We start from the raw sequence: 14,852 nt of genomic DNA, 5'->3' as shown, positions 1-14,852 counted from the left end.
CGGAGGGCAATCTAAACTCCCCTCTGTCTGCAGATCAGGGGGCGGGGCCACCAGCCATGTGACCATTTTCTCCAAGGGCGACCCACTGAGTTCCACCACCTCTTTTCCCAGAAAAAAAGCCCTGCCAACATCTAACAGTTTATCCCATGGTTGCCCAAAGACATAATAAATAAATGCCTAACAAAGACAACTTCCAGACAGTTTCCCTTAAATTCAATGGCCATATACAATGATATGCATATGCAGTGGAGTAGATTGCAGATGCCCTTAAGCACCAAGTTGGAAATGTCATAATCTTGTGGCAACATAATTAAGTTCCTGTGCAATCTTGGGCAGACTTGCAAACCTTTCTATAAAGGTAGAAATGTTACTCAGCTTCACAAGGTAGTACTAGAGTATATCTATTCCTTGAAGTTCTTCAAAATTGTAACCAAGAAGGCTCTTCTCAAAGAGTTGCCAGAAAAAACTACACATTCCTTCACATATTTGACCAACCACTGTATGGTAGCACATTGACTCTGAAAACCGTAGATGCCTATTAAGGGTATGAACACTGTCAGGAAATATTCCTGAGATGCAAAATGGGAAAATAAGCTTGATATGTCCATATTAATACCTCTGATGTATAGAATTACAGCACTCTTCTGCAAAGATACAACATTCTATAACAGTATATTCAACTGCATAATTTTTGAGAGATTTTCAAAATGTCATACAAATCATGCAAGATCAAACTGTGAACATGTGCTGTTAGAGCAGTACTTTCCAAATGGTGGATCAGGAAATATCAGGCTGATGGGTTCTTTTCAATGGATCATTTGCCGGTGGTGGGTATTAATAGGCAATGCAGCTCATATGACTATGGTATTCTTTTTAAAGTACTATGTTAGAAATGATAAATGGATGCCAAAGACAAAATTGTATTCATCAATCCTCTTGGCAGTGGCATAACTTGGGTATTCAGATAGCAATGTTTGTCAATTAATGGAATGATCGCTCTCTACTCGCCACCTATTCATCCAGCAGGATTCTCAGCTTCAGGGCAAACCCAAGCATTTAAAAAGATCTTGGCACAATTAATATGCCAATATAGGATTACAGCTGCCTGCACAATTTCCCCAGTTAGTCAAAGAATGCGTTCCGCACATCCTCTCCAATTCAGTGAAGTAGTCGTCCTTAACGTCTTTTGATTCCTATGAGTCCATCTATGGATTGTGCAATTTGATTTCCTAACACGAACATTATTTCTGTACTGCCCTGGTTTGGGGAATTTCAGCTATAGCTAAAATAGTATGACCCCCTCATTAAATTCAAAGAGCAGCCCTAAGATAAATTGACATTCCCGCATATAGATATAGATATAGATATATTCCCATTCAAGGACGGGGGACGACGATGACGGGGACATATGCTCTAACAGCAATGAAGGCAGCTACTTAAACTTGCAATAAAGCACTTCTAGCTGTACAACAATATAACTATTACCAATCCCACAGTGAATTAATAAAACAAGACTCTGTTGTCAAATGAAATGTCTGCATGTTCACCTTCAAATAAACTTTTCAGATGTTTATCTGGAAAATATCCAGGCAATCTGAATTTTGAGCAGTGACTAAAGTCTGCTGTATTATGAAATACTTGATAATATCTGGCAGACTTTGAAACAATTGGACAGGACTCCAATTTCTATGAAAATCTGAAGTGAAAACACCATTCTTCTACTACAGAACAGATGTTAGAAAATACAACATGAAGGGCTATTTTAAATGTTAGTTTTTCCCTACACTTCTCTTCATACATGAAAAAACATGCATATATCTCATCCTTTGAAGTGTAGAACAAGTCTTTATTCCCCTCTGAGATCAATCTGATTAAGAGGCACTCCCCACAACAGAGATTCTCAGTTTGGGGGGGGGGACCTAGCATTTGAAGTGAAAATAAGTAAGTAAAGGATGTATTATTATAATTATAATAATTATTATTTATTACATTTCTAACTCGCCCTTCCCACAAGCAGGCTCAGGGCAAGGTACAGCAGTTATAAAAATATAATACAAATATTAAAACAATTCATAAAACAACAGTTCATCATAAAATCAACAACAGAGACTAACTGTCCCAAGATGTAGGAGATTGTTTTAAAGCCAGATCTCAGAAAATAAGACTGCTTGATCAATAAGGAGGGCTGCACATTGGGAATTATGCAATGGGTCACCTCTCTGCATTAGATGGAGGAAGTTGTTTCTGCTCCTTTTAATGCACCATCAAGCTGATGAAGTAGCCCTAGAAGTGGGCAGTTCAATGCCTTGAGATGTAACAGTTCAGCAGACTGGGCACTGCAAGCAACAATAAGCAGCAAGAGGTATTATCATTAAGACATCATTGGGCTGCCTCTCTTCCTAGGCAGTTACAGTTTCTGAAGGTGGAAACAGCATAATTTGGTTGTGAATATAATCTAGACTTCACAAACAGGGCAAAGGACTTCAATTTCTGTGCAAATCTGATGCAAATTCATGATGACTGGCAGCTCAAGTACGCAGTCATGAAAGACTTTGTTCTCTCTATTACTGTCCAAATAACAAGAAGCATAAACTGAGGTGCCTGATGGGCTAAGTGATGATTTAGAATACATTTAAAAAATGGTCACACCAAAGTACTTGTAAGTTGTATTTAATTTACAAGTTGCATCTAAACAGTAAGGGCCAGGATATATACATGCACCACAAGTAAAGCAAATTAGTTACTATTCTCAAGAAAAGATGTCAAAGAAAGGAGACCTATTGAATAAATGGCTTTGAGGCAGATGGGGAAGACAAAGACAACCATCAGCATTTCACAGACTTCTGCACAAGCCTGAGGATAAAGAACTGCAAGTTCCCCAAAGACAGCTACGTCTTCTTAGATAAACTGAGCAACATCGTAATGGAAATAAAAGACAGATACACCTTGCTTAGTTTCAAATGAAGATTAAAAAGCATATTATCAATGTGTAATATAGTGCATGCACTTTTAACTGTACAACTGCACTGAAAAAAAAAGATTTTGGGGTACAAAACTTAACAGTAAGGACTGCATGGCAAACAATTCCCAATGGCTATTACAGTACAGGGAATTATTCCCAATGAGTATATGAAGTATAGCCCACATTAAGGGAACAGTGGAGGCAAGGAATATGGCCACAACATCCATCATTATCCAAGAAAAATAAGAGGAAGGCAAAGCCATCAAACCAGGGATATTCAAAGTGATGCCTGCAAGCTGAAATCTGCCAAGAACTGTGTCAAGGAACTTCAAACAATACATTCAATATGGAGAGGTTTGGAAGACAGTAGGTACAGTTCTCTGCACCATCAGTTTAAGGGGAGGAGAAGCATGGCTGCAATCTACTTTGCATAATGCACATCAAGTATGACCTTGAAGTACTGGTATGCATCCCTCAGCTTTGCAGAATTTGGGCTTCCTCGAGATAACCCAGCCACAGTCATGCCAAAGAATGCCATGATCTCAAGTGCCAATGATAAGAGTACCAGGTACTCCACCTACCTGGCTGAGCCCCATCAAGTGTACCCTGTCCTAGAGGAACAGAAAAAGTTATATTATACCATAACAACTGAAGCAAATACCTAGACAGGAACAGTCCTAAAGGCCAACTGAAGAAAATACAAGTACACACAAAGAAAAATACAACTGGATTACATTCACTCACTGCAGTCATTGGCCTCAATCCAGAAAACCACAAACAGAACTTTGCCTGCAGAACAGATATTTGCATCTTTCTTGCTGAAGCCTCATACATCACCTCAAAAGTTTTCCCTTGAGGATGAAGAATGTGGCATGGACAGGCTTCAGTGAGAAGAGGCAGAAATTGCTTCCCCCGCCCACTCAACACTTCCACAATCAAAAGTATTCTTCTGCGCACATACAGAGGACAAGTCCATGGATCCAACATTCTGTCTTCAAAAAAGTAACATTAGTTAGCAACTGGGGTGTGCAGACTACACTACAGACTAGATTCACTTCTCTTTTTTTTACTGCACGCCTGAGCAAAACAGCCTCTTTCTGCCAAACAGGTATAGTATGACTTTTTCACTCTAGTAGAAGCTTTTAAATAAAAAGATCCTACAGAAATCTGCCAGAGTTGCCTTTTTAATAATGCAACATCAGATTTAACTCACAAAGCAAAAGACAGAAATGAGAGTTTAGACTCTGGTGTTCCCATGCCTATTTCATGGTCTTTAGTATCCGCCAACACAGAGATGATAAGATGTTCTTTTAACTCAAAAGAATCCACCACCATGTTAATTATAATACATTTGAAAGCCTGAAATCACCAAAGTAAAACACCAGAGGATCCTATAGTCTCAGAAAGGTGTAACAGTGCTTAAGATTGGACTGTTAGTTTCCTTTTTCCTAAATCTATCACTAGAATGTAGCACTGTAATTATTCAGCAGCCAATGAAATACAAAAATCTAAATTGTTTGTACAGATGTCTAAGATTTTCACATTCCTTACATCAGCCCAGAGCCTCAGAGTTTGCCTGAGTGCTAGAAACTTGCCCAGTTCTGCTGAAAAAAACCTGTCCCTGGTACCCAATGTAGTAACAGTTTACTTTTTAAAACATGCATGTCAACAGCCCACCTGTAGTACCAAGTGGGTTTGTAGATGGCCAGTCAGTTCAGGAGACAGCAGGTATGAGCAGTGACATGCAAACTCAATATGGAAACATATGAAGCACCATAAAAAGGAACAATAAATGAATTTCATCATGAGTAATTGGAGTAGAAAATAAGAGTGCTAAGAATTAAAAAGTCATCATGAAAACCTGAAAAGAGAAGGAAAGTAATGACATCAAAGCTGACAGCACATTCCAGTACAACACAAGACTCTTATTCACTAGCACGCATCTGTAGGAAAGAATAATGTACTTCTGAGACTTCTGTAGCTGACATTTCAAAGGAAAAAAATATTAGCCAAAAGCTCACATTGTTGTTCTAATTTTATGATGTAACTTTGCTCTTAAATGCAAAAATGCAAGGAAATACTGTTACCACACTCCTGCAAACAGGGGGACATGCGTGTTCAGACTGGCAAGGGGAATTAGCTTGTTGATACAGGGAGTGGAACGAGGGATCTTACCGAAAGAGAAGGCTGTATGAGTGATTAAGCACAGGTTTGGGAGCCTTAACTCTGCTCTGTGATACAAGGTGGTAAAAGGAACAAGACTTTACAAAATGTAGTATCAAATCATATGAAATATGAAAATATAAGGTAGAGATACATAACTGAGTTATGACAACAGAATATTTTGCTAGGCAAATTTTGAAACAAAAAACCTATACTGATAAGACAAGATTGCAGTCAACTAATTAGGAGCCTTAAACTAAGTGTCCCTATCACCAATGACTTATTATAGAACTTCTGGTAGCAATTTATTACTGAAGACACAGCTACTACTATAGTCATGGAAGATATTTTATTCCTGACTATTTAGTGTTCAACAGTACAGTTCTATGCAGAGTTACTCCAGTATAAGCTCATTAAAACAAAAGGGCCAAGACTGAATTAACTCTACATAGGACTGTAGAAAATTGTCTTTTCCTTACTTCATATGTTGTGCCACTGCACAGAAAATACACCCAACTCTGAGTTCTAGTTCTTTTTCATGTATCTGCCATCACACTGGTGTAGTACAGAAACAATTTAATACAATTGTGCCCAAAGGGATTTGCAAACTATGGCAGCTCTGGAGGGGGGAGGCCCAAGGTCACCCAACAAGCTTCCAAGGCAGAGCAGGGATTCAAACCTGGTTCTCCCAGATTCGAGTCTAATACTCAAATAACTACACCACAGTGGCCCACTGAAAAAGCAACAGCCCTAGTGAAAAGGATCATACATACCTATGCCACAGGATTCTCTCTCATTTTTCAGAAGAGAATCACTGACAAGAAACCATGAAGAAGGCTCTGCTACACTTTCAACAACTGGGAGAATGTGCGACTGAAGCTCATCATGTGACAACCTATTTATCAATCATACTAAAAGCAATAAAAAAGGACAGCTCCTTTACCCTTTTGGTTAACACTAAAAACATCCTGCAGTCACAAGCAAGAAATACATCATTTCATGGTAAACAACTCTATGGCATTCTATTCTTCCATAAATTGTAAATCAGTTATGTTGATTATGCCAAAAACAAGACTTCAAGAGAATGCATGACCTTTACACAACTCAAACTGGAGACTTCCATCTTTGTCCTTTTCTTAACAGAAGCTTGAACAATAATGAATTCTGAACAACAGCTTGTTTTACATTCTGACTCCAAAATATGATCCTATTCAAACTAGATTGGCTCTATTTTGTCCTATTAGAACTTCAGAGACTTTTAAAAAAAGACTCTACCTAGCAAGATAATCAACCTTTCATTTCTTTTGTCCTGCTTCTAACTTCATGCCTTCAGGTCTAAATCCACTTGTTAACTCCACAAATTTGTCTCTAAAGGTGAAATTACTTTAAAAACTAAACAATGTAAAAACTCATCTGATGAAGAGAGCTTATGCTACAATAAAGTTGGTTAGTCTTAAAGGTGCTACTGGACTCTTTACTGTTTTGCTACTACAGACAAACACGGCTAACTCCTCTGGATTTAAAAACTAGAACAGCATCCAAAACATTTCTAGACAAATTTAATCCACAAAGAAATGGTGGCACTTAAAGATCTGACCAATTACTCCAACATCATGCTTAAGTAAGGAAGCATTGTTCTAAACAGTCAGGAACACTAACTTCATAGCTACAAATTTTATGTCCGTACATCTTTAATCCAGTTAGGTTTATCCAATATGGTTTTAGAGCTCTCTTAAAAGAGGAATTTATTAGTGTGCACCTAGTTTTGGACTACTATAATTGCCCAAATGTAATTACATATGGAATTTTGGAACACCATATGGGAAATCATATCTAGGACACTAAATTTTACTAAAGAGAGCCTAACATAATAAAAGCCAATCACATGTATCTTCCATACTACATAGTCCACAGGAACAATAACAATAATAACATTTGAGTTATATACCGCCCTTCAGGACAACTTAATGCCCACCTAGAGCAGTTTACAAAGTATGTTGTTATTATTTCCACAACAATCACCCTGTGGAAGAGCTATGACAGAACCAAGGTCACCCAGCTGGCTTCAAGTGGAGGAGTGGGGAATCAAACCCAGTTCTCCAGATTAGAGCCCCACACTATTAACCACTACACAAAACTGGCTACACCAAATATTTCAAAACCCATACTGAGAAAAAGAAACTTAGTGATAGGTTGTACTGAGTAAAGATATTTATTTCAGTTCATCAGGGAATTCTTCATTTCCTGCAGAATAAGCATGCAATGGTTTTAAATCCCATGTTTCAATAATGCTTATACATGTGCTCTGTTAGGTTCCTAGGATGTCAGCAATAAAGCTATTATACATTTGCACAAAAAGATACTACAGGATTTTCTTTGTTTGGAGTCATCTAGTTACTTAACATGGAAGCACTTGCTTTGATGAAATCCAGTTTAAAGTCCATTCATCCTAGAGATTGAAAAGACATCTCTGCCACTTTGGTAGGTGGTGGCAGAGAAACTTCTCATCATGGGGACTCTTCTGTTCATACTACAAATCAAAACCACATTAAAAAGCAGTTCAGAAGTAGAGTATGAATCATCCCCTGCAGTGTCCAGTATGGAGAGCATCTAAAAAATGCAATAGTTTTAAAGCCCAAATCAAATACTGATATTAAGGAGGAAAAAGTTGAACTCCAGTCGTAGGTAGGTAAAAGGTAAATACAAGATAACAGCACAGCAACTGTTGCTTCATCCAAATATGTATCATCTTCATTTCCTCTATTATCAATCACATACTTGTCAGAAATGCCCCAGCCTTCACTGATCACAGACAAGAGATCCAGAAGAGACAAGAAACAACATAGCCAAAATAAAGTTCATTGCTGCAATATCTGACATTAGCCAGTGGCAGGCAGTGTAGAATATTCTGAATACTTTGCTCCTCTCTGCTCTTGGTTTATTACTCCATGTGTTATGCTATTACTTTATTGTAAACGTTGTCTTTATAGTTGTCAAGTGTCTAGGAAACAGCTTTCAGAGAGCAATAGTGTGAGATACATACATATACAAGCGCAAACCACATTCCCATGATTCATTCACACCAACTACCTCGACACAGCACTCTCATAATTATTAACTTAGTAACTAGTGAGATTACAGATCACAAACAATTAAGGGGCAACAAAGGTGAAGAAACCAGGTGGGACAAGCCAGAAACGTCTGCTCTGGTGCCTAGTTACCAAGAGGCTTAACTCTGTCCTCATAAATCTGCATGCCTAGCATTTGCTGGCAAAATATGACTTCCTTACTTCAAAATGTCCTGCAGGAGACTACTTCTGAAGCCTGGGCAGTAGAGATGGGCACGGAACAGAAAAAAAAGAACAACTTGGTTAGTGTATTGTCGAAGGCTTTCACGGCTGGAGAATGATGGTTGTTGTGGATTTTCCGGGCTGTACAGCTGTGGTCTTGGCACTGTAGTTCCTGACGTTTCGCCAGCAGCTGTGACTGGCATCTTCAGAGGTGTAGCACCAAAAGACAGAGATCTCTCAGCTTGGTTAGCGGTTCGTTCATTTTCACGGAACACAAACCATGAACTTAACGAACTCAACCAATTTCTGAACCGGTTTGAGGTTCGGTGTTCATCTGAGCCAGGACGGCCCCCTTCATGCTCAGAGAGCCCAAACTCGCAGGGAGTTTTCAGCAGGCTCTCCTCCAGCCACCCTCCAAGTTTCGTGAAGATTGCAATATGGATCTCTGAGTTATAGAGCCCCAACGCTGGTGCCCCCAGGAAAGTCCCATTCAACAGAATTGGAACCATCAATGGCAATTGCCTTATGCCTCCATTTGAAGTGAGTGACCCCCAGACATGGGACATGTCGGTGGGCTCAGGGAGGTGTCCGGCCACCTCCCAACTAAGGGCAGGGGTCTGGCTGCCACCCAGCAGCACCCCCCGTGCCCGCCCGCACGGCCCTACGGGTGACCGCATGGCTGGCATGTGGGTCATGTTGGTGGCCGCCCCCTCCTCCCCGTGGTTGGGGAGGTGACAGTTGTCCAAGGTCTGAGTCCCAGCCCCCAGACTTGCCAGGAGGGAACAGTGGGAGGCAACCAGGAGGCAGTGGCCCTGCCACCCCAGCCAGCAACCAGGTCCAGAACCTGCCTATCCAGGGGGAAGGGGCGAAAGGCCAAAGCCTCAGAGGGTTGGAGGGAGCAGGGAGAGACCAGCTAGTCCCACCCTCCAGGGGGAGGAGAGGGGGCTAAGCAGGCCAGAGGAAAAGGGCCAAGGCAGGGGGAATAGGGACCCAGCAGCAGCCCAAACAGAGCCCTTACCAGCCAAGGAGGAGAAGCAGCCACTACAGCCCAGAGCCACACCCCGGCTAGAGGACAGTAGCCTGGCTCAGGAGTTGCTAGGAGCCAAGCCCCTCCAGGTGGAGCTGCCACAGGCATTCTGGGGGAGGAGATGGGTAGCCCTGCCCAGCATCAATAAGCAAGCAGCCCAGAAGCTGGCCAGGGCAATTCCTCGCAAGGCCAGGGAAGCTCAGCAGCACAGAAGCCGGCTGGGGCAGCTCCTCGCGAGTAAGGCCAGGCAAGCTCAGCAGCTCAAAGACCTACTGGGGCAGCTCCTCCTGAGCAAGACCAAGGAGACCTCAGCTGGGGATGGCTCGCATTCAACCCCACCCTGCCAGCAAGGCAAGGAAGCCTAGAAGGGGTTAGTGATAGGAGGGAAACACTTGAGGGAAGGCACAGCTGGGCCAAGTCAGGAGAGGGAACAAGCCTGGGTGGGGCAGAGAAAGGAAACCCTATAAAGGGTGGCTACAAAGAGCTCTGAGGTGGTGGGTGTGAGTAAGGAGTGATGGCATGGAGTGAGAGCAGAGCAGTGTGAGAGTGGAGGCTTGGAGGAGAGTTCTGGGAGGAGGAGATGATGGAGGAAGCAGGGGGTAAGCAGGCCAGGTTGAGCAGGCCAGCGAGTGGACTGAGAGGGAGTCTGGGTGATATATACCACCCCTCCTTCCACAGAACAGGGTCCTGCAGCATCCCTGGCACCCCTCTGACATCAGGGCCGGCCCAGCCGGCACCCTGCCCAGTGGCGGCAGCGACAAGCCCTGACAACAGTTACTTCCCCAAAAGGCGCCCAAGTCCTATGGATGGTGTGCAGGGCACCCTTCCTGGATGGGAAACAGATTGGTTGACACCCATCTCTCATGTCAAAAGCGGTGAGTGACTGGCCGCCGACAAAATTCACCTCCTGGACGTGGCATACTGACAGAGACTCCCCCCCCTATCCTTGAGATGAGGCTATTCTAAGTCCCGCTAGCAGGGTTTGGGGGGTCCTATTATTATCCCACAGCGTGAGGCCCCTCTTTCCAAGAAGATGTGGCTGCTGACTAAACCAACCCAAGTCTGCATCACACGTTCAAATAATTTGTTGAATATTTGCACATTATCACAGAATTTGATATCACATTGCTGCATATTCTCACCTAATTACACATTAGAACACTTTCTGAGTACGAGAATTAGATTCTAAGATACCTCTGAGACAAGGCGTCAGTTAGAATGCCTTGAGGCCATTCTAAGTCCCTGGGATAGGATGTGGCAGCTACAGACTTCACCCACCGGCCAGCCATGGTGGCAACAACGGGACCCCTTCCTCCCATCAAGGAGTGAGAGCAGACAGGACAGGTGCTCAAAACAATTTCCCCAGGCAAGGTCTGCCCAGGAGAGCAGCATGCAGCTAAACAATGGCATGGAGAAGTGGCGGGCTGTTGCCAGCATGATCCACCTGCCAGGTGTGGCGGGTCCCGGTCAGGGAGGGGGACACCTGGCCCTCCCCCAGGTGGCCCAAAATAAGTGGCTCAGAAACGGCCGGCCCAGGAACAACAGCGTATGGCGTCACACCAGCGTGGAAAAGTTGGGGAAGTCACCAGCATGACCCACCTGCTGGCTGTGGTAGCAAGTCCCTGACCCACCCGCCAGATGTAGCGGGTCACGGTCAGGGTGTGAGGAGACCATGTCCCACCCGCCGGCCATGGTGGAAAGTCCCTGACCCACCCGCCAGAAGTAGCAGGTCGTAGTCAGGGTGTGAGGAGACCATGTCCCACGGGCCAGCTGTGGTGGCAAGTCCCTGACCCACCTGCCAGATGTGGCGTGTCACGATCAGGGTGGGGAGACACCTGGCCCTCCCCCAGGTGGCACAAAATAAGTGGCTCAGAAATGGCTGACCCAGGAACAACAGCGTATGGCATCATGCCGGCGTGGAAGAGTTGGGGCAGTCACCTGCATGACCTACCCGCCGGCCATGGTGGCAAGTCCCTGACCTACCTGCCAGACGTGGCAGGTCACGGTCAGAGTGGGGGGAGACCTGGCCCTCCCCCCGCAGGAGAGCAGAGTGACACAGCAACACCGTGCGCTCCCCTCCCTTGCATGAAGGGGCTACAGGCGGTGGAACATGATGCAGAAAATAAGCGGCTCAGACATGGCTGGCTGAGGAAGGCGGCATGTGGCATACAGCCGGCGTGGAAAAGTGGAATTGTGGAATCGGTCGGTCACCGGCATGACCCACCTGCCGGCCAGCTGTGGAGAAATGGAGTGGAGAATGGCGGAGTCAAGAGGTGGAGGCTTGTTGGTCTTTAAAGTGCTACTGGATTCAAATTCTGCTGTTCTACTGCAAACCAACACAGCTACCTATCCGAAACAAACTAAGGAAGATACTTCTTAGTGGCACCAAAACACTGGAACTCCACCCCCAAGGAGATTCATCTGTCTTCCTCTATCATTATCTTCCACCAGCAGGTGAGGACTTCTTTGTCTAGTTTGATGTTCTTCCACTAACTCCTCACTTCTTATGTGTGTTTATGTTTTATGGATTTTTAATATTTTATATATACCTTTACTGTTTTAACGCCTCAAATGTTTTAATGTTCATGACCCTATTTGGGTGGGAAAGTGGCAAAGATATGTTTTTAAATAAATAATAAAACTGGTAAATGAGAAGTTTGGCAGCTGCACAGCCCCAACCTGGTGAGTGATTCTAAAAAAAATTCAGGAAGTGACTACAGCAGATATTCTATAAAGTAGAATTCAACACAACACAATTGGTTTGAACAACAAGATCAACAAATTATGGAAAAACTATGAATGGCATAATCAGAATGCACTACATTTACATGTGGTGCTATAGAAGAAAGCCTTCCTATATACACAGAATGAACACCAGTTAACTCTTACAGTGCAATTCTAAGCAGCAGGGTGGAAACTGCACAGGGAGAGAACTAAGCCTTGCACGGGCATAAATGGCACTTAGGTTAACGTAAACCCCTCTCCGCCGGTGCCCACCCAAGGTGAATTACCGCAAACGGGTTGCCGCCAGCAGGCATGCTTGGTGGCCAGGCGGAGGCGCAAGTCTGCCGCAAGTCCCCACGCCAGCGTGGGAGGGGGCAAGGGGCGAGTTAGTCCGCTTCCAAAGCCACTCCAGCCCTGGAAACACTCCCTGCAGCAGCGGAAAGTTACGCCAGCAAAGAAGGAACTGTAGCCCATAGGTGCCCATTGAATGGGAAAACTCGAGCCCCTCTCCTGGTGCCCAGCCCCATCCCCTCTGCCTGAAGGAGCATAGGATGGGAACTACCACGGGGGCCAATCTGCATGCACTTCTGGGGTGGGCGAGCCCCCCTCCCTGCACCCAATCACCTGCTCACACACCCTACAAAACATCCGGCTGCGCTGCGCATGACCTCAGGTAGGTGAACACACGGCCGAACACTCTGCCCGTCAGCCGTCTGCTGCACGGACATTGTGCACAAAGCGGGAGAGTGCACTGGAGGGAACTTAGCGAGAAAATTGGGAGAACTTTGCACTTGCTTAAGGGAAGAAGGGCAAAGTCCAAGAATGTCTGGCTAACTAACAATCACCACTCAAGTCTCCTTGCAGATTATCTGACTCTGAAGTTCCAGCTCAGTAAGGAGCGAGGGAGCACTTACAGGTAAGAAGGAGATGGGGTGATGGCTAACCCAGCTTGCTGATTTGTGCTGGCTGCCCTATCACCTGAACTCACCTGACCGCTAGCCTCTTCAGCTGAGGCTGGGGAGGGGAGCAGAGGGGACAGTTGGCGGCAGCCCTTACCTGCCCCAGAGGCAGTTGCCCAGAAAACTACTCTTGACCGGGTGTTTGTAACTACCTGTTGACTTTCTCCCTTAAATGTAAAATCACCCCAAGGCAGAGCACTTCCTCACCAGAGGGTCTTGTATCATCTGGTTGCTAGCTGCACCTGTGGGGCTGCCGCTGCTGCTCTCTACTATGTGCATCTTCCCAGATGTTGGAGTGTGGGCTTGGCCTCGGCCATGGACCGGGCTGGGTTACTTGCAGCACGTGTGTCTCTTTCCCTTGCAGGCACAACGTATGTCTCTTTCCCTTGCAGGCACGTCATGACTCGTCCAGATCACAGAGCATGTCTGCTTCAAACCCACCCACCCCCAGTAATCCTCCGCGAGTGCCATTCAGATCCAACCCAGGGAGCCCCAAGGCAGTCCGCATCTTAGCCTCGCCCCTGGGAACGCAGAACGAGGGCTGTGCAAACTGCCTTGGCTCTCTTTCCAGCCGAGGGAGATTGGCACTTTTTCCAGTTTAATAAACCGTGTTAAAAAACAAACTTGTTTATACATGCCTGCCTGACATAGCCGCCCCCTCAACTCCCTGTCGGAATGTCCTCTCACACATCCCCGCAAATGTTTCAAGTGGCGCCCCATCCAGCCTCCCTGCCCCCTTCCTCCCCTCAATGTAACTTTAGGCAGTGGGGTGGGAATTAAACTGTAGCCCATGAATGTCTGTGGGAGGTGGGGGGCACTGAGGACTTTCATTTTCTGATAGTCTGAGCTGCCAGCATCTGATAAGCCAGGAATATGATCACTTCATGTGGGAAGTTGCTGCCAGGGGGTGGGGGATGTGTTTGCGGAAGCAGAGATGGACTTGTGCAATCTGGCGTGGGGAGGGCCTGTCAGTCCACCCCAGGACTGGGGCATAGTTATCGAGGTCCAACCAGCATTCTCGCATCGTGGAGGTGCAGTGATGTGTTCAAGTGGCGCCACCACAAGTTTGTGCATGCTTTTCATTCCCCTCGCTTCCAAACGGCTTCCTGGCCTCCCACGTGGTTCCCAATGGGCATTCCTGTCACTCAATGAAGGACCCGCCTCTCCAGAACCTTGGGACTAATTAGGGTTGCCAGTCTCCAGGTGGTAGCTGGAGATTTCCCAGAATTACAACTGATCTCCAGGCAACAGAGATCAGTTCCCTACTCTCTGGCCCTACTTTTCAGGGAGGAGGAACCTGTTTCTTGTGGTGATGGCGGCGGCAGTGGGAATTTGCAGGCACACCAAATGCAGCCACCAGCCTGGCCCTCATCGACAATGGGGGCTGGATGGGTGAGAGGGTGTGGGTGTTCGATCTGGACTTTCACTGTCACCTCTGCCCCCCTTCCTAGCAGGGATGCCTGCTCTTTGATGGGGGGGCCTATTGGCGGCAGCGGGGCTCGCGGCCTCCCCACTGGCTGCGTCGCTGCTTGCCCCTCGCCTGCATGTCTGGGGAGGGGTGTGGCCATTGGCTGGTGTGAGCGGGGTTGTCAGGGGAACGGCAGGTGTGCGCTCCTGGCAGCGGCCGCACCTCGCCTTGTCACGCTCAGGCGCCGGCGGGACTCTCCTGCAAAAGTCCACAGGGAGCTGTGCAGCAGCACCCCATTTACGTCGATGCACGAGCAACG

At 45.7% G+C, this 14,852-nt stretch overlaps 1 protein-coding gene across 3 annotated transcripts in view; it reads right to left on the bottom strand.

Moving 5' to 3' along the window:
• Nucleotides 1-14,852, bottom strand: part of ARHGAP1 (Rho GTPase activating protein 1) — a 43,090-nt gene that overhangs the window by 15,576 nt on the left and 12,662 nt on the right. The gene's annotated exons all lie outside the window — the stretch shown is intronic.

Source organism: Eublepharis macularius, chromosome 2, assembly GCF_028583425.1.
Source record: "Eublepharis macularius isolate TG4126 chromosome 2, MPM_Emac_v1.0, whole genome shotgun sequence".
NCBI lineage: Eukaryota > Metazoa > Chordata > Lepidosauria > Squamata > Eublepharidae > Eublepharis > Eublepharis macularius.
Note: the sequence above shows the minus strand (reverse complement) of the source record. Positions and strands in the feature narration are given on the sequence as shown.